Raw genomic sequence first — 23,533 nt, forward strand, 5'->3', positions numbered from 1 at the left:
AATTCTTGTTACGTATACCATACGACTCCCTAACCATTCATTTAGAACCTTATTATTTTATTTTTCTAAAATCAATTTTATAACACTTGACTTAAAAAATTAACAAATTAACGTTATTTTGAGCATGATTTAATTGACTGATATTCTTATCGTCAAAACATATTTCAACCATTTGCCTTTACGTATAACTAAACGATTCTTATTTTTTTGTCGGGACAGGAAGCGCATTATTATTTTTATCACGATATTTATGCATTTTACATTTTTCCATCAATTATCAAAAATTGAATTAAAATAGTTGGACTGGCATGAGTTAGTCTTAAGTAGCCTTATCGTAGATTCCAAGAAAACGGCAGTAAAAAATGTTAACACTTTTTTCTCTTTCCCACTCGGCCTTATCAAATTCAGAGCCAGACACAACCTTCATAAATAAGAGAAAATAAAAGAATAAAAAATAAGAAAATGATAGTAGCATAAGGGAGATGGTGACGCGAATCCAAGTAAGGGACCACGTGCATCGCGTTAACGAGCCAGCACCGATTGCGATGCTGCACCGCCCGCCTCGTTGCCAGAACGAGTCGGTGGACGGAGGGAGAGCCGGCACCAGCTCAGCCAGAGACCGCGTCATCCATCCACCTTTGGCTTCACTTTTTTAGCCTCGCTCTTTTGTCCTTGCCCCCTTCTTTCTTGTCCCCCAAGGCTAGGCTGAGAGTCGAGTACGTAAAGAAAGGTTAAAGTTCATTTGTTTTGAAATCTTATTTAAGTTTTGAGTTTGAGTTCAAAATTAGGATTCATTGCTTGTTTGTTTATAGTTTTAATGAGTTTAAGCTCAAGTTTATTTATATTAAACCAATTTTAAATACATTTTTATGACATAAATTTAAGATCCATTTTAAACTCATTTATGTATAATGCATAAAAGGTATGTATTTTAATAATATATACATTTAAATTTGAAGTTCCAATGATAAACATAATAAAGTAAATTTTACACAATAATCCCAAGTTTGCTTAAGTTGCACCAATCACCCATGTGTTTTCAAAAATAACACTGATCTCTCTTAATGAAACATTAAAATTAATTGTATATAAACTCCTCTCTCTCCCCCTCCTCTTCCCGTGCCCCTTCTCTCCTCTTTCTAATTCCAATGATCTTTATAATCATTTTCTTTTTTCATCTCCAACAATTTGCAAACAGTATAACCCAGTAACCACTAGTTCGATCTCTCTCAACTTTGTTCCTTTTATTACTTTCTGTTGTAGGTTTAACAATGACGATGCCCAACTATTTCTCTCTCTCTCTCTCCCAATAGATTTTTAGTGAAGCCTATTACACTAAAAACTCAACCTTGCATGATCGAGTTTTTGGAGAAACCCCACAAAGTTAGGTTTCCAATGACACCTATTAATTCGGACCGTTAGGTTTCACCAAAAACCTCATCAGTGATAATGGAATTTTTGGTAAAGCCCTATTGAAATTGATGGTTTGATGAAACCTCACTAAAACTCCTTATTCTTCCTTAGAAAGCCTAGATTTAGAATTGACTATTTAGGGTTTTGTAGATCAAAACCTAGAATAGTGAGTTTAAACAGACAAACATAAATCACTAATTGAAACCCATTACGGGTTCTCGTGAACAATTTGCCATACCCTTGTTTAGTTTTCTTTTTTTTTGTAATTTTTGTTAGTGTTGTGTACTCTAATATTAAATTTGAATGACATCTAACAGAATTGTAATTAATACATTTATTATATCTTTGTATCTATTAATTAAAAAGCATGTTTATCATTATTTATAAACTCTCTAGTTTGTTATATGAATGAGTTATTGGATCTTCTATTTGAGAATCTTATTCTTAAGATATTGATATTGTGTAATCGAATTCTCTAGTAACACGACTTCTTAAATTATTCTTGATCCTTAAATTAATCAGATATGAACTCTGATCAGTGAAGTATGGATTAGTACAATGTTTACTACTTTGTTCAATATGTGATATTAATGGAAAGATGATGTGTCACATGTCATATGATATGGGGATGTCTCTAGTAAATCTGTGGGTGGTTGTTAGGGATAACACACTTAATGTAATTTTGATGACTGACCACATGACATTGTAAATAATGGTCATGTCACCTAGTTGTAATAGTGTAATTGATTCTTATACTTAAACTGACACGATTTTTTTGTATATTAGTGTACGGGATTTGTTAATAAGTCAAATTATCTAATTACGAGTTGGAGAGGTTCATCTATATGATTTCATATTACTGGTATATGAAGACAAGTGTTAGGAATAAGATTTATCACCCTCGTCGTAATTGATGGGATAAAGATCTTATGTAATCTACTGTTAGTGTGACAGGATAGTCTTCAGTTAGGGCAGATTGATTATCAGAAAAAAAAATTTCTTAAAGTGTTATCTAGTCACATTGACGAGATCAAACACATAATTACTGAGTCTATAAGTTTCTCACTTCATGGCTCTCACTCAATCGGAATGTTAAGTGATAGAATGATTATAACACACAGTAATCGTCAACTGTAATATATTCATTTAAAGTGAAACTCCATTGTCACATATATTGTCTTGGACCATTACTAGACGTTATCTAAGACCTCTCATATCATCATCGAGATATAAAGATATTCTTATGATAGGTCAAGGTATTGACCGGTATTGAAATGGGTTTTGGTACTTTTTGTTTGCTGGCGGACAATGAATCTAAAAAATCACACACCATATAGTGTTACGTTTAGTATCAATATTATGCACCCGATGTATTTTGGTTATGTCATTAAGTGTTAATGATGTGGCGGGTCAAATATTAACTTGTTGAAGCAAAACAGTCGACTCCCTACTGGTGGTAGTTGACTACTACAATAGTCAACTCTCAGTGGTCACCAATCAAGTCCCAGTGTCACCTCAGCCTTTCCAATTGCATTCCATGTGGGTAGCAATTGGAGAAGCACACATGTGGGTAGCAATTGGAGAAGCAGATGTGGTGGGGGTGAGGCGGTGAAATTACATGTGAAGTGAAGAGATTAAAATTGCAGAAGAAGTTGTTTGCTTCTGTTTTGCTTTTTTTGCTTCCTTTGTCAATTTCTGTAGTTGCCCGGTAAATTACAAATGCATGATTGTCACGGGACAAAATAAAGACACAAGCAATTCAATTTGTTTACGCTAGACTCATTTACCAATCGAAGCTTAAAAATTTAAGCTCAAATTTATTTATTTACCTAAATAGATAAGATTAAAAAAAATCTAAATTAAGTCAAGTTTCAAGTCACTCACAAGCAATTCAATTCATTTACAGCCCTATCTATCCATAGGGATAGCCACGGAAAGAAGGATTTGGACAAGGGACTCCCCTTGTTCCTTCTCTTAATAAGTATTTTGTTTAATCTCTCTCCATTTTTGTCTCCATTCAATAATGGATATAATGGGTACCAATATTCAATAAAATTCTTATTGAAATTAAAAGAATCAAAAGAAAAAAGGAGATCAGAAAGAAAAGGGAGAGACATGAAGTAGTAGTTTGGATTTTGGATGAAATAAAGAGAGAAGTAGGAAGCAGCTGGGATAGACAAGAGGAGGAAGCTCTCAAAGTATAAAAAGGACAAAAAGGAGCCCCCACAAGAAGAAGAGTGGATGCAGCAGGCTGAGCCTGCAGCCTTGTATGAAAATCAAAGAAGTTTCACTGAAAGCGAAAAAGAGATTCGGTTATATAGACGCGCAAACACAACTAGGAGGAGGGAGCTGGAATGTTAAGTGTAATTTGACATATGATATAGCAAAAATGTTTTTTTTTTTTTTTTATTTTAGAATTACCCCCAAAAATAACTCCGAGGTGAGTTTTCTTTTTTAACCTAAACTCAATTTTACAAAATGAGTTTTAGGACTACATGAAAATGTAGATTCCATTGCCATCCCTTACAATAATCCATTTCAAAAGGTTGGCGGTGATGCTCCTCGTATTGACATGTTATAAAGATCACATGTTCACCCGCTTGCTTGAGGCGGTTTCTGATATTGCTATTGGAGTCTAGCATGAGGTATTATTTTAACTAAATAACCTCTAAACTGAAATACCATAACAAGAAGAGAATTAAAAAGGGGCTACGTAGAAAGGCCACGAGAAAAGGTCGGATTTAGAATACTCAAAATTCTTTTTTCTAAAAGAGAATGAGTTTGACATTATAATGAAGCAAAAATCTGGCTGTTTATAGCATTATTAAACAACTCAAAAGATTTGATGAGCAAAGGAAAGTGCATGCAGCATAATGCTAAAGAAAGAGAGAGTGGGATAGCTGGACGCTTGGTTGGACACAAGAAGAAATCAGTTGTGAATTTCTATTCCTTTGCAGAAAATGCTAAGATATTGCGGGAAAGTAACGACACTTGGCCGGTTGGTAGGGCCATACATACTTCATTGTTAATGAACCGTGTTTTGTAAAGTTCTGCTCAGTAGGACATGCTTTAGAGTTTAGAACACGCTTTACTCAACCCCAAAAAATAATAACCAAAAGAAGGGTGGGTTGCAAATTGCAATACCATCTTCATCTCCATTTTTTCAATCCAATTATGCATTCGCTTGTATGAACAATGAATCAAATACAAAGTTACTAATTAATAAACAGGGACATCAACTGAATATTACAAGTCAGCAAGCTTAGGACACTGTCTGGTAGGTAGGCAAATTGCGCATATTTTCTCGCCTCTACTGAGAATGCCCTTAAACTAATGTAGACTTTAAACAAATCCCTTGATATATACACTCACTAATTGCATATAAAACAAGAATAATTATCAACGTTTGAATCATGTACAGGTGAGAATTGTGAGCTATCAAAGGGACCCTAATAATGGTACTTTTTTCTTTTCTCACTAATGGAGATGGGTAAAGGCAACAAGAAAAAGAAAGGTGCAATTCATTGAGGTCAAGGAAATGGGTTCAAATTCAATTGACTTCAAGTTGAAGGCACTTATGCTATGGTCCAATCATTCCTCTGTCAATCCCTTAATGATGATTTATTGGTTGTCAAGCTTTGTTTGGGGGAGGGATGATTAATCCTTAGGAAAATTCCCTTCCTCTTAGGCCCTAAAATGGTCCAAATGATCACTCCGGCAAAATGGGTCCTTTCTGGAATAATTTCTGGTGAAAGATGAGATTGCTGCCTCATTCTTGGACCATTGGGATCACAACAAAAAAGGAGGGAGGCTTATTAATTAAGGCTTATTTTTTGTCTTTTTTTCATTTTAGGCTTGAGATTTGGGACTATTTAAGCTATTTTTTTGTATTATTAAGACTTGATTGATTATTATTAGAGTTTTTTCATACCATTAAGAAAGGGGTTTTCTCAAATTTGTGTTGAATTCATATATTTACGCTTCGATCTGCGCCAATTTCCAATGAGGAGTTTTGGCCCATTTTCAGGAATTTAACTATTTCTGGAAGTTATGATCATACAAAAATAAAAATCATATTAAAACAAAGATATATTTAACAATTTTGATTATAGAAACGGCACAAACAAGAATAAGAAAGCACAAAAAGCCAGATCAAGTAGGACCTGATTTACTGAAAAACCAAGCAAAAAGGTCCAGTCCCCAGAAACCACTTTCCAAGACAATGCCTTCACTAGATTTATAGCTAAAGCTAATTATTCTAATCAACAAAAAAGAAACATGTAAAGATCATTTCAGATAGCTTTGAATCTAAACCTTTTGGAAGGCCCATGGAAAGTCGGGTGGGTACTTTATTCTTATTCCTCTTTGGTGGGGTCCTCCCCCCCCCCCCCCCCTCCCTCTCTGTTTAAGTGTTTGACCATAATTTGCCTTTGTTTGGGCCCAAAAGGTTTGGGTCTGTTCAAGTGTTTGACCATAATTTGCCTTTGTTTTGGGCCCAAAAGGTGTGCCTTTTGGGCGCCTAATGTGCAGTCTTTCAACCCTGGCCCAAAGGCAAAAATGAAAGGGCTAGTGCGATAGAGACGCATATGTATAAAAAAAAAATTGGTGAGATTTATATTAATTTTCTCGTTCATCCCAAACCATTTTTGTCATTTTGCATGCGCTACTATTTTTTGATGATGCTCCTAGCTCTTTCTCTCTCTCTCTGGATTGGAGCTCCTATATCTTACTTGCCCTAAAGTTTTTGTTTCAGTTTCCTGCTCAGGCAGTGCTATAAATCATAAATTTAAGAATTCTCTCAACTCTCGAGAGTTAACCTAGTAGTAAGAGGTTATAACAGCCTCTACAACCAACGTTCAAACCTTCTTCGGGGTGAGTTCACACAAATTTCTTTGTACTTAGCTAGTGCACCTGATTTCTGGGCCACTGGGCAAATAGATTCCAACCAACTAGGATTTCCTAAGAACTCTTACCATCATGGGTATTGCTTCTAGTCCATGTTTGGGGGAACCAAGCCTCAATTCAAACAGTACAAGACCAGTGTACAAGGATAATGAAATCTACCCAAATTCCTAAATAAACTCAGCCAATGGAACTGTGGGTTGAAGAACCCTTACATTTGTGCTACCTTCATTGCTCGAGACTTTTTCTATAAACCCAATGATGAAACCTTATAAGAGCCATGGTCTAACCACCATTGCTTCACATGCAGCTTACTCTGTCTAACATTGTACTAAAGGTACCAAGGAAGTGTCATCTTTCTTTTTCTTTTTTTGAATAATTACATAAACATACTTCAAGGATATACAATTTTCATTAAACTCCTTGTAACTTTATAGTTCATACCTATAACATTTTAAATCTAAAAGAAACATTCTTAAGGTCTAGATCTTTATGGGAAAAAAAATTTATAAAAATAGTTAGTACAATTTTCAAATGTAAATAAAAGTGTCCATTGCAAATCCCCCCAAAAAAATTAATTTGACAGGTTTTACATATCTAAAATTGTTCATCGTTGTTAACTTTTTAAAATCTAAAACTTTTAGGATGTGTTTGATTGCATTACCTAGAATTTAATTCTAAAAACTATTTGCCTAGAAAACAAAAACCACCCCACCCCCTTAGAAAATGAATTCCATAGAAAGAATCTTTTAAATGCTTGTACCATATACATTTCCCCATAGAAAAATTAAGAGTGTTTAATTGTTTCTATAGAAAATATTATAATAATTACACATTTTCTATGGTAAATATATACAATCAAACACTCTCTTAATGATTTCTTTTAGACTTATAACTTTATTAACACTTTTATTAACTTTTAAAAAGTGTATCAACAACGTTTTGAAATTTTTCTTAATGAAAATTTAGATCTTAGGTTTTGATTATTTGGTTAAGTTTAAAAATTTATAGATACATTTATGTAAAGTTGATAGAAAGTTTAATTAAAAGTGTATGTTATAAAAAATTTCAGGTGCGTTTCTTAAATTATCCCTTTTCTTACTTTTCTTAAATAAGAAGCATTGTTTTGAGAACCAAACCACTCGATTCAACTATTAAAAACTAGTTGGAAAAATCCAACCATTTGAACCAAGAATTGTAAGAAGCGACTCAACCAACTGTAATAATCCATAAAGAGCTCTAATTCTGAAAAGACCTTGAAATATTAAGATAAACATCATTTTAAGTAATCCCAATCCCGAAAGATTTAGAATTACTCCATGTTCTTTTATAAATAAGCAGAATCTCATTACATAAAATGTACATATTTGATATTAGTGTGAATATAATCTTCAAGTATTTAGCAATTTAAGCATTGAAGTGTTTGCATGAGAACTTTCCTATACTGTCGTACTATTTATTCTCTTACAAGGTCAGATAGTTTAATGACAACGTTTTAAATCAAATAAATTTATTATTATATTTTGATAACAAGAGAAAATATCTTTATTACTAAATATGTTAAAGGGGATCACACAAACTTTCCCGTGGAATGTTTGAAATTTTCACCTAAAAAGCAACCAAAGTTGAAATTTTCACCTAAAAAGCAACCAAAGTTCAAGCAAATCCAATTGGTTTACAACCTTTAGACTTCTCATAGTTCATGATTTACAATCTAAGAAATTTTACACTTGGCTGCTACCTAACGTAAATCTCCTCCCTTATCCAAGCTTTAGAATGACCGTAAATAGAAGAAATACCTTAACACTAAAAGCATTCAGGGGAATACTCAACCAACGTGAAATTTTTGGACTTCTTACTCAAAAAGAAAATTTAATTGAAAAAAAGGGAGCCTGGATTGGCACAATGTTAAGACTGACAGAACATGCAGCATTTCAGGCACTGCTGGGGTAGACCATGGCCTTGATTGGGTGGTTCATCATTGGATTATAGAAAAAGTCTAAAGCAAGGAAACGCAGTATGGAAGGCACAAAGAGGTCGACTTTGTGGAAAGTACCAACAAAAAAGGTGGTTTCCATAGTGGTAATGATGGAGGTTCAATAACAAATACTGCTACCTAACTCCTTAAAGCAAAAGATACAATAGGGCGGAAACAAGAACAACCCCATTATCATGTTGCCTAGTTAGAATTAGAATAAAAATGAAACTTAATCATCCATCTTTAAAACAACTAGGCATGTGAATGTTTGGAGCAGTATGAGAAGCGCAAGCTAGTAGCTCTCTGCCCTTCACTCGAGGCTCCATATTTTGCGAAGAGGCCTCACAAACACAGCATTTTTTGCATGTTTGTCGTTTCCACAGGATGGAGATCTCTTAGTCCCTTTAACTAAAGTGTAATCCATCTATGAATTATATACAACAGACCAGATAGAAAGACCTACATTGCAGAGATTGTGCTAAGCATTAATTTAAAATTAAACTTACAAACAGGTGATACTTATATTTCAAAGATTTCCGTAGATGTTAATAAGCAGGCCAGGACATTATCTCCCATCAATAATAGTTGTCGGCTCAAATCTATCCAGCCATCGTGAGGGCAGACAAATATAAATTAGGTGAGCTCCAATTAATACACTTCAACCCAAGAGTTCACGAGTGCCATGAAAAGCAGCCTTTTCATATTCTCTCTTCTCTAAGCTCTCTTAACTCTTTCTTTTAAGCTCAAGTGGGGGGAAAAAGGGGGCTTTTTTAGGTGAGGTATAGATTGTCTAAGTGCTGCGTGAGAGTAACAGAAAAGACGTGACAAATAAGTGTTAAGAGTGATGCAAGTGCAAGGAGTAGCTCTCTGCTCTTCAATCTAGACTCCATGGTTTTTCAAATTGATGCATTGGATTCGCAATAACTGATGCCTAAATCTTTGTGCCTGAAGAAAAATTATCCAAGTGGATAAATGTCCATTAATTCTGTTAACCAAATAAAGCACCAGATTCATTAGAGCCAGGACAAACCAAGTAGAAATTACCTCTTGGAGATGCCATCTAACAGTATTAAAACGCATAATAAATGCTTACAACCCTGAAATTTTGAACTTATTTTCCAAAACTTTGCTTAGAAAGACTTCATTATGGACTTTGCAGTCACAACCTTTTCCATTAAATAATAATCCCAGCAAAAAATTGATGCAATCAAGATGGTTGGAAGCCACTTATTATTACAGCCTTTTCATGTATAGAAAAGCAAAAGCTTGATTCCCCCCCCCCCCCCCCAACCCGCTTCTATTTTGTCTATCTTCCCCTTTCTTTTCTCCTTTACTGTCCAATTCCTTGTCTCTATACCTCTGTAATTTCTTCTTCTTCTCAATAATAGCTTTCATAAGCTAGGAAGAGAGCCATTACCTGATGATAACCCATAGGAAATAAAGCCCTATGTCCCTATCTACTTCAAATAGAGCTTAATTTCTCCAAATATTTCATTATTTAGAAGCTCTTAAGGTTAATCCACATTGGATCTTCTCTCCTTTGCCACCATGCCTCTTAATAATAAAAGCACAACGCAAAACAAATAGATATAATGGATAGTAAATAACATGTTGCCTTGATAGAGCTTGCAAGGAAAATGGAACTTAACCATCCAATCCTGTGACAACAAGGCACTAACTTTTGGAGCACTTTGAGAAGAAGCAAAGCAAGTGGCTATCTGCTCTTCAATCTGGTCTCCATGTATCACAACTACTACAACGATCCCAAACTTACCTCGTCCAATGCCTAAGATGGATGTGTATCTATACAATGCCCAAGAAGGTTGTAAAGCGCCCTTACCTCATTCCTAAGAAAAGTGTTACAAGTCCACAATATACAGTGTCCACCCTAGTTGCAACTTCTCAGTACCTACCATGAAATTAGATTGTTTACTAGACCAGCCGCAACCTCCAATAAAAGATGATTAAAAAATCTAAACCATATTACTTAGGGTATTAACCACCGAGCGACCATTCTTACATATAGCAGAGCCAAACATCAGACATTCATTCTACTCGCATCGTACCTTCGGGAACAAACAAAGATCGAAGACAATCCGATCGCAGGAGAAGCCGAAAAGGAATTTAAATAGACGACAAACATCACAACAGGTCGCAGGAAAAACACAAATCCATGCGTTCAATGCTAAATGGAAAAATGCAAAGGATCTTACAGAAAGAGCCGGCGGCGGGCGAAGAATGAGTTGCTCCCGCTCTGCTCCCTGGTCGTTACTTATAGATGGCCCGAGGGAATAGAGAAGATGCCCTAATTCTACGCTACGCTCGATGCCGCCGCATGGCAAACCACTTTTATACTCAAATCGCTTTACAATAAAAATTCACAGTGCTAATATTTACGTTATGTGATCACTATGTTCTATATTGTTAAAACAATTGCACGACCATTAAGAAGCTATAAGTGAATTTTAAGGGTCTTGCAGAACTTTTTAATGGTGCCGTGACAATGAAACATAATTGATTACAAATGTTGTTAGTTGACATTAGGTATGGCTATGGAGATTGTTGTTGGATCCCGCCTAAATTAGGCATCCGCCAAAATTGTAGCGAGAGGTTTTTTACATTGAAATGTTGGGATTTAGTCTAATTGTGACTAAATTAGGTATCCACCAATTACTCTTTTTTTTTTCTTTTTTTTTTGGGGGCGGGGGGTAAGTTTCAAGCTGTGAAGCACGAAAACGGCGCGGAGGAGTCGTTTCGATATTTTCAAATCGTTTCCCATTTCGGAAACAGAAAAGGAAAAAATGGCCCGAAATATTTTTCGAGCCGTTTGTGTAATTATTGAAACATTTTGGGCCGTTTCGGATTTTAAAAACATAGTCAGAAACGGGTTTCCAACCGAAAAAGCGTTTCCAACGAGCTGGGAAGCTATTTCTTCTTCTTCCAGGGAGCTGCCCAGTTATTTCTTCTTCCATCTGAACCCTCCTCCCTCCCCAAACGCATTGCTATAAGAAGATTTGACTCTCTAATGATTCGGTCGCGTGAATAATATGTTTTTCCCCTCTTTTGTTTACAGTAAGTATATATATGTTAAGTTAACAGCAAGATATATATATATCCAGAGATATATATGTGTGTGTGATTATATTTATCATTATATATATGTCTCTATATATATATCTATTTTTATATATATTTTTAATACATTATAAAATTTATGTTTATTATTTATATTTAAATATTTTTATTTTTTATATTAAAAATTATATTTATAAAAAAATCCCTATATTTTTTAAATTTACAGTTTACCTCACGTTTCCGTTTCCTACTTTTTTAAAAAAATGCCATTTTCGCATTTCCGTTTCCTATCAGAAACGTCTTCCATTTCCATTTACATGCAACTTAGGTTTCAAGTATAAATACCCCCTTTCCATAAGGTTGAGCCATCCAAATTTGAGGATCCAAGAAACAAGAACAAGTTTCAAGATAGATAAGAGGCAAGAAAGCCAAAGGCTTCAAAGTGAGGGTGTTTGAGAGTGCGATTCTTGTATCACTTGAAAAAGAGTAGAGTGTGTGAAAATATTTTGTAATTATCCTTATTATAATGAAATATTTCTTGGAGCTTGTCCCGTCGTTTCTCTATCAATATTGAAGGATTTTCCATGTTAAATTTATGTCTCTTGTATTTTTACTTGTATTCTATTACGTGGTAAGAAAATGTGATTCCAAGAAGGTTCCGCAATTTATTAAATTTCTGTCTAATTTTCCTAACAAGTGGTATCAGAATTCTTGGTTACGAAAGTGTCAATCTTTCAGGAAATTCTTAGTATGCTCTGTGATCACAACATTATTTGATCTTCCACATTAGAAAAAAATTGTCTAGGTTAAAAGTATCTTTCTTGTACATCCAATTACTGGATTTAAGTGTGGTGTGTGGAAATGCATGTCTAGGAAAGGTTTTGCCTAAGGAAAAATTTGATATTTAAGTGTGTTCAATTGTAACCCACATCTCTTTTCTAAGAACTTACCTAGTATATTATTCACGTACAGATACTATTCTAGTATACGATTACTATTCACAATTGTAATATCCCATATTTTCGTAAGGTTGTCATGTATTTTAAGTGAGTTTAAAATACCGAAAAATGAGCTTGAAAGGCCAATTAGTTGCTGAATCAGCTACAGGAAGTGCCCTAGAGCCTAGATGCTTAAGGAAAATGATGTGACATCGTCAAGCATCTCGAAGTATGATTTATGGCACCGAAAGAAATTGGATCGGGAACAGTTCCCGATATAACTAAAAAGGCAATTGTAATTTAGGCTGAAATACCGAATTATCGTACAGGGCATTCGGGAAGTCAACAGAACCCCAAGAAAGTTCATATTTAGTATGTAGAGCAACCCTTTAGTAGTTTTTGGAAGAAATAAAAGGGTTTGTAGCCAAAACGAAGATTTGGGCCTTAGTGCAGTTTTTCAAAATTGACAGAGGGTGGTTGAAACAATGCTTTTTTGGAATCTTCAAGGGAATGTTTTAGGATATTTCAAAGGGTTATAAAGGTCTTGAGGGAGAAGTTCAATTTTTTGAGCCAGGGGTAAAATCGTAATTTTTGAGATTCGGGTAAAAGTGTAATTTACCCAAAAATTAGGGGCATTAGCGTAATTAGTCCTTTCTTCAGGGATTAAAATGCAATTAAAAATTGGCCTAGGGACTGTCGACGTTCGATTTCGGCCGACCATGATTCGTTTTGGGCCGCGGTGAGTCAATCCAAAAATACCGAGAAGGAAGGAAACCCCCCCCCCCAAAATTCCAAGCGTGTACACCAGAATCCTTTACGTGCTTCGGCCAGAACGATGCCTAGTCCACGGCCGCCGTCTGATTATTCTCTCAGAGTGGCGGTATCTGATTATTCTTTTTGTCCCTGCCCCTCATGGTCTCTTTGATTCCCATTTATATTGAGGGGCTTTTACAATTTAGATAATATATAAAAATACAGTGATTGTATAATGGGTGACAAACAGTTCTTATCGCCTTCAGTGGGATTCTCATTACGAGGGGCATGGGCTGTTACAGATAAAGTGATCGGACCCTACCTCTGACTTCTCAGCAGCTTTGCCACTCATGCGAGCTGGAGGTTTTAGGCCAGCGACCTGGATGGGCCAGCGATTTGGAGGATATTTCAGGAGCTCGTTAGTTGATTGCTTGGAGCTCGTTGGGGGATTACCGGGAGCTCGCCATATGCTCGCTTTACGAGTTCCGGATCTTTGGTGGAGGCTGGACTTTCCTTGACGAGGTCGTCCGGGCCTTCTTGGCCTTGGGTGATTGGGCCGGTCTATCGGACCGAGTCTGGCCCATGCGGGGTGATGCGGGAAATGTTCAGGTCGGTGAAGTCGATGCAGGTCCTCCATTTCCCGTTTTTCTTTTTTACTAGGACCGGGTTGGCCACCCAGACCGGATAGTGGGCTTCCTTGATGAAATTATTTGCCAAGAGTTTGTCCACTTCTTCTTTAAGAGCGGCATAACGCTCCGGAGTCATTGGCCTCCTCTTCTGGCGCACTGGCCTGTAGCTTGGATCTACGTTGAGCCTGTGTGACATGACTTCTGGGGCGATTCCCACCATATCTTCGTGGTTCCATGCGAATACATCAAGGTTAGCTTTAAGGAAATCTGTAAGTTGGGATTTTACCTCGGGGGCTAGACTCTTGCCTAGCTTGAGGTGCCTTTCCTCGTTTGCCTCGCCGACTGAGATATCTTCGAGCTCTTCCATGGGACCGGTGGGTTTTTCGCAGTCGACCTCGCGTGGATCCAGGTCCTCCCATCGGCCGGTTGATCGCGGGCCAACTTTTGAGATGATATTTACTTTCTTTCCCTTTGCTCCCATTTTCAGGGCGTCCTCATAGCAACGTCTTGCGAGGTGCTGCTCGCCTCGTACACACCTTACACCGTCGGGGGTCGGGAATTTCACCGTAAGCGACCTGGTTGAAGTGACTAGATCCAGGTCGTTCATCGCCGGCCTTCCGAGTACGACGTTGTATGCTGAGAGGCAGTCAATTATTAGGAATTTTGCTAAAGTAGTGGCCTGGCGGTTCGCATCCCCGATGGTGAGGGGAAGGCTGATCCGACCGACGGGAATCATTGCGTCCCCCGTGAACCCATAGAGTGGCTCTGGGGACGAGCTCAACTGTTCCGGTCCCAAACCCATCTGATCGAAGCATGTTCTGTACATTACATTTACCGAGCTGCCCGTGTCCACCATTATCCTTCGCACTTCGGAGTTGCCGACCTGGGCTCGTATAACGAGTGCGTCGTTGTGCGGCTAATGGACGTCTCTGGCGTTTTCTTCCGAGAAAAACATCTTCTCTGGGATTGGGTTACCCCTAGGCCGCTTCGCGGGAACCGGCTGTTCGCCCGATCTTGCTAGCAAGACATGGTTGGCCTCTCGTATGTATTTGTCGCGGGATTTGTGGGAGGATCCAGCGAGGTGGGGCCCGCTATGGATCGTGTAGATGGTTCGTACAGCCGGTGATTGGTCATCATCGGTGGGAGGCTGCTGCTGTACCGGCGGCTGGCTTGGTTGATTAGTCGGCCGCACCACGTAATCTTTCAAGCGACCTCTTCTTATCAGATCTTCGATGGCGTCCCTTAGGGCCCAGCATTCCGAGGTGTTGTGACCCGCCTCGTTGTGGTATGCGCAAAATTTTTCTTTGTTTCGGAATTTGTTTGGGGTTCTTAACGGGTTGGGCTTCCCGAATTCCTCTTTGTTCCTTTCGATGGCGAAGATCCTTTCTTGGGGGTCTGACAGGGCACAGTAGCTGTCAAAGCGCTGTGATCTACGAGGTCGCTCATCTCCCTCTGCCTTCCGAGCTCGCTTGAACACTTCATTGCTCGAGCGCTCCCCCCGAGCTTCTCTTCCGGCGTCTCCGTTGTGCCTTCTCTTATTCTGGCTGGAGCCCCCAGCTTCTTCTCTCGACCCGACGGGTTTCTTCGTCCCGAAGGCGTCTTCCCATCGGATTTCCTTGGAAGCTCGTTTATAGAATTCCCCCAGGTCTTTGACTGGGGTTCGGTAGATGCTCTCGTAGAGCTTTCCGTCTTTTCGGAGGCCGGCGGAGATCGCCGTTAGGATACTTTCATCCGAGGGATCCTCGACGTTGCTCACCTCGCGCCTGAACCTGGCGATGTAATCCCTTAGTGGCTCGTTTGCTTTCTGGAATACGGTGGTGAGGTGGCAAGGTGGCGCGAGCTGCCTCCTTAGAACCCTGTATTGGTTAAGGAACCTCTGTTGGCACTCTTCCCAGCTGTTGATGCTACGGGGCGGAAGGCTCCTGAACCAAGCTCGGGGGATGTCTCCTAAGATTGCTGGGAAGGCGCGACATTTAGCCAGCGAGCTGGTTGTCTGTAGATCCATTTGCACGTTATACGCATCCAGGTAATCATAGGGGTCGCTGTCCCCATTATATTGTGGCATGCTCGGGACCTTAAAACCTCCGGGGCAGGGGTTCGAGCTCAATCTCTCTGGTGAACGGCGTCCTATCCCCACGGCCATTATTCTGGCTGCGGACTCCTTGTCGTTCTTCCAGCTGTCGCACCCTTTGATACAGCTCTTCCACAGTTGAGTCCGGTCCTACTGATTGCTGGGCTTGCGATCGCCTGCTTCTTTCTCGGACTGGGGAGCGGTGAATTGGGGACGGATAGTTATCCCCGATATCCTCTTCCGCGGGTGGGTGTCTCTCCTCCCGCGGTTGGCGGACCCTGCGAGGCGACGCCGGTGGGTCGTGGACAGCCTGTGCTTGAGCTTGGGCCAGAATTCTGACCGCGTCAGCGAGTTGCATTACCGTATTCTCCAATGCTTCCTGGCGCTGCTGCCAGTCCCGGATCGTCCCTGTCCCAGTGATTTGGACAATAGGCTGGACAGGGACCCGTGGTGGTATGCCGGGAGTGTCTCCGGCGGGCGGCGGCAAAGGAGTATCGGCTGTCGGGGCAACGGGTCCTCCATTTGGTGGTAAGTCTCGTGGTCGGTCGTGGTGATTTTCAAGTGGGTCGACCGCTGCCTCGGAACTTCTAGTATTCCTTCCTCTAGCCATGGCTATTGATCAGAGCGGCCCCTTCCTCTAGCGCCAAAATGTCGACGTTCGATTTCGGCCGACCGTGATTCGTTTTGGGCCGCGGTGAGTCAATCCAAAAATACCGAGAAGAAGGAAACCCCCCCCCCAAAAAAAATTCCAAGCGTGTACACCAGAATCTTTTACGTGGTTTGGCCAGAACGATGCCTAGTCCACGGCCGCCGTCTGATTATTCTCTCAGAGTGGCGGTATCTGATTATTCTTTTCGTCCCTGCCCTCATGGTCTCTTTGATTATTCTCGATTGCATCTATTCCCAGGAAAATTGAAGTCTCGATGGGTCGGCCCCTTTGTAATCAAGTCCATCTCAGGATATGGGGCATTTGAGATAGAAAATCCGGAGTCAGGACAGCTTCTAACAGTCAATGGTCATAGGTTGAAACCATACCAGGGTAGTGTTGAGGAGAATGAAGGAGTTGTGGATTTGGATGATCCATCATCATCTGATGAATAGGGAAAGTTTCCTATCGTCTGGGAATCTGACGTTAAAAGACCACCTTTCCATTTAGGTTAAATGGATGTTTATAGATCTGAAAAAAAATATATATATATATATATATAAAAATTAAATAAAAAAAAAGAAAAAATAAAATAAAATAAAAATAAAATAAAATAATAAAGAATTATATATATAAGTTGTTCATTTTCTGCATTACTTAATTAACTTTGATTCAAATAGTGTTTCTTTGTGTGCAGTCTAAATAAATTTTTTTTGCATACGAGTTCATGCATTGAAGACCACCAGGTATGCCTATCTTCTATCCTTTTATTGTCGATTGAGGACAATGTAAGGTGTACTTGATTTTATTGGTGTTTGAAACTGATCCATTGTGCAAATAATTTTGTTAGACTCGATAATATTGTCTTGTATGGTATGTATGATTTTATTGGGCCCCTAAAACAAAACATTTATTAAAAAAATCAAAAAAAATAATAATTAATAATAATAATAAGAATAAGAATAAAAAAATTAAAAAAAAACAATAAAATAATAATAAAAAAAAATTGAATTGAGAGAGACAAAATTGACGCTGGTGGTAGCTATCTTTTCTTGGGCAGTGCAATCACACTGCCCTATAAAGGATAAGGCACACTGCCAAATGTTGAAAAATGAGGCACCAAGCGTTGAAAAAGAGACGTCAAGCCTGACCCTGTAATTATGGCATGCCTCGAGCCGAGTGTAAAATAGTGATGGTCATTGCTCTATAAGAGACTCCATATCTGTATAAGGCAAGCCACCCTTCTTGAGCTCAGTCTTCTCTCATTTGTGTTATTCTCCGATCAGGTACTCTCATCCCTTTTGTAAAGTTTATAGTTCTTTACTTTCTTCTTAGTATAGTTAAAAAAAAAAAAATGGATCTTTATCTCTCAAAAATTCACAAGTACTATCCATCTCTCCCGCAGAATGATTTGAAAAAAATTTATGTTGCTAGGTGTGAAAGACTTAGGTTGTTGATGCTTAATAACATCCCTGAAGATATTCGTTGGCTGATCGAAGCAAAAGTTCGATTAGCTGGTGAAACTTCACCTAGTTTTAAGCATTTTCCAGGCTTAGGGAAGAGTAGTTTTGCGAAGAAAAGAAGAGCGAAAAGAGTGAATGGTTGTTACAAATGTGCTCGATGGACCTGTAACACACGATGCAAATCTGTGGGGTTTACGTCCATAAATCGAGAAGATAAAATTAGTTTCATAAAGGATGGACTGAGTAAGGAGTCTCTGGATGATATCCGATTGACTCTTGAGACGCATCCATGTGGAATAGTGCAAAGAGAACTTCTTGCTTTATGGACCCAGTTCAGAAGTGACCACCAACGCTATAGTCTTGGGAATCTGACTAAAAACGACCCTGTTTGCCAATCTATAAGAAAATTGGATGGGAAGCTTATCCCCGCTTCATAGAAAGTGTTTAAGCCGTTTCTGAACGTAAAACCAGAGGAAGATGTGAGCCACAATCACAACTACTTATACATACGCATGATTTTTGTTTGTATTTATTTCTTGTTGAATTGTTGTATAGCTACTTTTGATCGCCAAACTTCTTTTCAGGACATACAAAAGGAACAAACATGGAAGGCCAGTTAGTTCGTCGAATCAATACCATATGTGTACTTTGTGGCTCTCAACTTGGGAGCGATATTTGTTATGCACTTGCAGCGAGCGAACTTGGTAAAAAATTAGGAGAGAAAAAAATTAATTTGGTATATGGAGGGGGAAGTCGTGGATTGAATGGTTATGTTTCACAAGCTGTACATCTTGGAAATTCATCTGTGGTAGGTATAATGTCAATCCCTTTAGCTAAACCACATATTTCCGGGATTACACGCGGTCAACTTATAGAAACGACTTCTATGTCTGAGCGCATGGCTTGTAAGATTTATCAGTCAGATGCCTTCATTGCTTTACCAGGAGGTTTTGGAACACTTGAAGAAATCTTTTGTATAATCTCCTGGGTCAAGAGTAATCTCCATACCAAACCTATTGGACTTTTAAATGTTAACCATTTTTTCGATGGGTTACTCTCTTTTCTTGATCAGGCTGTGGACCAACAGTTCATTTCTCGTTCAGCAAGAAAGATTCTCATTTCTGCATCCACCATTGATAAGCTGCTAGAGAAATTACATGCTTATGTTCCACAGTACGATCCTTATGAGCCTCGGATAGACTGGTCTAAGGCAATTAGTAACAAGCGCCAAAGGGGTCCGATTAATTTAGATTTATCACTGTGAGAAATGCTCTTTATTAAGATGGCTGAGTAAGGAGTACTTTTTGTACTCTTGAGACGCATCTAGTTATTGTACAACTCGCAGAATTTTTCTTGGTTGTGTTCTTTAAAAAAAAACAAAAAAAACAAAAAAAAAAAAAAACAAAACAAAACTGTGGAATGTTGTTAGCAAAGTCTTTGATAAGATGGCTGAGTAAGGAGTACTTTTTGTACTCTTGAGACGCATTTTGCTTATCTTATGACTTGCATGAAATTTTTATTTTGGTGTGAAAATATAAATATATATATATGGTGTGCTCATTTGTTGTTTAAGTTTTAGCAGTTCACAGCAAATCTATGGACTTGTGGAGTTACAGGTATTCCTAACAACCCTGATTTATTACTGCAATTCAAGTTGGGGGGTGTAAGGTCTAGTCATGAATCATCTGGTTTATATTTAACTGTGAGTTTGTAATTACTAGTTTGTAGTCTTGTGGGAATTGATTGTCTTTATCTGCTCTTATAAAAAAAAAAAAATTATTATGTGTTTTAAATAATGCTATTCCTAAAGCTTTAAAGTTATGCACTGATAGCCGGTTAAGTTTGCAATACGAAACATAAATGCATTGATTTCTCATTTGAAAACGTTTATGCATGAGAATAAGTAATTTACATTCATCAGGGATTCAAAATTTAGAAATTGGTTATCGGTCATAAAGTCAAAGATAACAGTAATTAGCTGATTAGTACACTGTATGATCCCTCAACAGAAGTGGAGACTATTACCCAAGCAAGTGTTTGAGCCTAATAACCGTTAATTCTGAGTGAAATAACACTTACTCTAAATATGCTCTCTTGTTTATCTTATCTTTTCAATGGCTTCAAAATATCAATTCGCTTTGAATGTCTAGTATGATAGCGGATGAATTTGACTGGTTTCAAACTATGAATTAGATGACTGAGAAGCATGATAGGGGGATCAATTTCTTTCATTTTGAGCCTATTTTTTTTTTCTTTAAATCAACCTCTTGTTAGCCCATTTGAGCCATTTGTAGTACAACTTCTTTCGTTACCCTTGTTTAACCCATAACCATATGAATTTTATCCAATTTGGTGTGATTTTGGGAATTAGTCTGTTTATCTATTTTCATATTTAAAAAGAAAAAGAAAAAAAAAAGAAAAAAAAAGAGAAAAAAAAAAAAGAAAAAAAAAGTGAAAAAAATGGGGCAAATTCTCTTAATTATTCAGCATAACTGTTTCAAAATGAATGCTAAAAAAAAAAAAAAAAAAAAATCCCGACACACCATTTGCACACTCTACCTTTTCTTTGACAACCCGTATTAACCTTATAGCCCCATTACAACCCAGTCTGGTCCCTTTTGATGCTATAAATCATGTGATCTCAGAATTCGAGTTTGGAGTAGGGAATCATGTTTAAATTCAGAAGTTACTCATCTAGAGCATTATTCCAATCATGAAGCTATGTCAATTTCCTTATTCTTTCATGAAAATACGTTCCTTGTATTTGGGATGGCACCGAGTTTTGAACTTGTTCTGCATTTACTCTTATAACGGTGCACCCCCTTGTGTGTACACCTGAGGAATCCTTTTTATTGGAGAGAAAATCCATAGTAAGATTTGAAGTCAAAACTTCGAGGAAGTAAGTCTGTGTGTTGGTTATCCTAATTTCCATTCCTGAGATTGTATGACCTTTAACCAAAAATCTGATTTAGAATGCTAAATTATTTATTTAATTTTATGCATTTCGGTTTCGAATTTGAAATTTTTACATTCATACAGTTATTGTGAATAAAGTTTGGCAGGTGTATAATCTGATTGCTAAGGGACTAGCAATGTTTAAGTTGTGGGGTATGATTAGTGGTTAATTTTATAAAAATTTTGTTATAATTATATCCTTCTTTTGATCTTAAAAATAGTTTAAATTAGATATTAATATATATTTTATGGTTATATGCAAGTTGAAATTGAAAAATGAATGAAATGAAATTTTAAAGTAAAATTTAATAATAATAATAATAATATATAAAATTATATATAATACATATACATCATTATATGCATTCATGTAATATATATAATATAATATAATATATATATATGTGCCATGTGTAATACATATATATAATATATAATTTATTAATAATATTAAATTATTTTTATTTTTTTTTAGGCATGAAGAATTAAAGCCCATGAAGACTTCAAGTCCATGAAGAAATCAAGCACATGAAAAATTAAAGTCCATGAAGAATTCAAGCCCATGAAGAATTAAGGCCCAATTTGAGCAACCCATGGAAGATATTATTTGGAGAAGGCCCAATGATTATTTTTAATCCTAATGAAGATTAAAAACCAATTTATAGAAATCTATTTTTATTTTTTATGTGAGAGCTTTATTAGGTATGTTTTTTAGCTAAAATCCATTTAACTATTAGGTGGATATTATAGCTAAAATCCATTTAACTTTATGAATGCTTTATTAGGTATGTATTTTAGCTAAAATCCATTTAATATTAGGTGTGTATTATAGCTAAAATCCATTTAACTTTAAGTGTGTGAGTGCCCATTAGATATAATTATGTCTAGTTGAATAATTGAAATTGTGTGGTTTGTATTGCATCTTGTGGCCTATAAATAGATCACTTGATTGCATTTGTAAGTGTAATTATTATTCTTAAATAAAAGTTTAGTTATTTCCTTAGAATTCTCTCTTTGAGAATTGTTTTTGTTCTCTCTCATTTTCTTTAGTATTTTCTCTTGTGATCTTACTTCCTTCCTTTCTTCTTTTAAATTCTTATGTCATTTATTATTACTTTATTATTCACCGCCTAAATGGACGGTTAGTTTTTGCCTTTAAATTTTTGCAATTTTAATTCTTATCATTTAATTGTTCACCGCCTAAATGGACGGTTAGTTTATGCCTTTAAATTCTTGCAATTTTAATTCTTGTATTTTAATTATCTACCGCCTAAATGGCCGGTTAGTTTCTTCTATTTTAATTCCTGTCATTTAAATTCTGTTATTTAAATTATGTCATTTAAATTCCTGTCAATTAATTTAATGGAGATGAGTAGCTAAATCTAATCTTGGGTTAAGGCAAGGACAGTGTCCAACGCCAATGATTCCCAAAGAAAGCTGCGTTTTAAATAAGTAACCTTAATTTAAATTTCAGTATGAGTGTGTATTAATTATTGAAAAATCACTAGGTTTGGATTGGAGCGTAAGCCTAACTTAGAGCTTTCATGCCATGTATGAGAGTTACTAGAACTGGAAACGCTATCATACCCAAATCCGGATGATTAATTTAGTTGTTTTGTATATTAATTGTAATTGGATTTATGGTAGTTGCTTAAATTAGAATCCCGCATATCATGTATGGGGATTGCTTAACCTAGAACTATCATCATCTCTAATTGCATTTAATAACAAATCCTCATATCTGAAATTAAATTAATGTTGCTAATCTTTTATGCTAAAATTTGGGAATCAACGGGTTGGCACTGAAATTGTCTTAACTCAAGTACTATCCAATTTTATATTCTCATTTAAAGTATTTATTTCAATTACTGCCTTAATTTATTTCCTAGTATCTGTTGTTTAAAAAACCATAAAAACCTTGTTGCCAATTTATCCAAATGCGTGTGTGCTTGTGTGACATTTTTTTTTTTATTTTGCCATAAATAAATCTCTCAGTGGACGACCTGGACTCATTCAGAAAATATAAATTTAAATTTGGACTACAACTGCACTCGTACACTGACGAGTATAAACCTTTCACCTAAACAAAGAAAAAAATATAAATTTTTTATTGTATTTTGTTTTGTGTTTTAATTGCAGGGTGGGAGTGCAGCCATTAGTCGATTGCTTGGAGCTCGTTGGGGGATTACCGGGAGCTCGCCATATGCTCGCTTTACGAGTTTCGGATCTTTGGTGGAGGTTGGACTTTCCTTGACGAGGTCGTCCGGGCCTTCTTGGCCTTGGGTGATTGGGCCGGTCTATCGGACCGAGTCTGGCCCATGCGGGGTGATGCGGGAAATACATATAACAGGGACCAAGTTGAAAAGGGTCTAAGTGCAATTACTTGAAAAGTTTGGGCCAAAGTGTAATTCTTGAAACCTTTTTCCTAGGGGTATCTGGGAGATTAAGGATAAAGTCTCATGATGACTTTAAAAATAAGATGAAAGCTCATGATGACTTATTTGATAAGATTTGATGAGATTTGATTGGATTTGATTTGATTTGATAAGATCTTATTTGGATAAGATTTGATTCGGATAAGAATGATTGCAGAAAATCTAAGAAGATTTGGAATGATTAGAGAATATCTTAAAAGATTTGGAATGATTCGAGAATATTTTAGAAGATTTGAAATGATTGGAATATCTTGAAAGATTTAGAAAAGATTTGA

General features: G+C 37.1%; 1 long non-coding RNA gene across 2 annotated transcripts; it reads right to left on the minus strand.

The window, feature by feature from the left end:
* Positions 1-8,474: 8,474 nt before the first annotated feature.
* On the minus strand, positions 8,475-10,809 carry LOC127797589 (uncharacterized). 2 transcript variants are annotated; one of them, XR_008022250.1, is made up of 2 exons: positions 10,507-10,809; positions 8,475-10,202 (listed from the first exon to the last, which is right to left on the minus strand). It is a non-coding gene; the product is annotated as an uncharacterized LOC127797589 (long non-coding RNA). The 2 variants fall into 2 exon arrangements; XR_008022249.1 differs by having other exon boundaries at positions 10,360-10,507.
* Positions 10,810-23,533: the final 12,724 nt, after the last annotated feature.

Source organism: Diospyros lotus, chromosome 1 (assembly GCF_014633365.1).
Source record: "Diospyros lotus cultivar Yz01 chromosome 1, ASM1463336v1, whole genome shotgun sequence".
In the NCBI taxonomy this organism is placed as follows: Eukaryota; Viridiplantae; Streptophyta; class Magnoliopsida; order Ericales; family Ebenaceae; genus Diospyros; species Diospyros lotus.